Source organism: Morone saxatilis, unplaced genomic scaffold, assembly GCF_004916995.1.
Source record: "Morone saxatilis isolate NCDOM2014 unplaced genomic scaffold, NCSU_SB_2.0 Contig12, whole genome shotgun sequence".
NCBI classification, from domain to species: Eukaryota; Metazoa; Chordata; class Actinopteri; family Moronidae; genus Morone; species Morone saxatilis.
The window spans coordinates 22,449,134-22,449,474 of record NW_023339674.1 but is presented as its reverse complement, the minus strand read 5'-3'; the positions used below and the strand labels follow the sequence as shown (position 1 = coordinate 22,449,474).

Genomic DNA, 341 nt, shown 5'->3' with positions numbered 1-341 from the left:
TACTAACTGACTTTAACAGACTAATTGTTGTAGCTCTAATGACCTCCAGTGGATAGTTTAATCCGTCACAATACATCATATTTTATATATGTTTTGTATGTTAAATCTTAATTTATAAAGTAACCAGTAATTATACCAACACAGTCAGTTACAACTCACAACATTTACCTCGTGAACATCATCAAATCCGTTAAATACCTGACAAATCAAGGTAGCTTATCACATTTACCAGGCTTCCTACAGTAAATGCCCTCCCAGCTCCAGGTCCTGGTGTGACCTGGAGAGTCTAACTGTATACATATAAAGCACTTTTATTTTGAAAGGCACCATGTCTTCCTTTT

The 341-nt window shown here is 35.5% G+C and overlaps 1 protein-coding gene across 1 annotated transcript in view; it reads left to right on the top strand.

The window, feature by feature from the left end:
• LOC118322400 (gamma-aminobutyric acid receptor subunit gamma-3) overlaps window positions 1–341 on the top strand; it is a 53,270-nt gene that overhangs the window by 45,161 nt on the left and 7,768 nt on the right. The gene's annotated exons all lie outside the window — the stretch shown is intronic.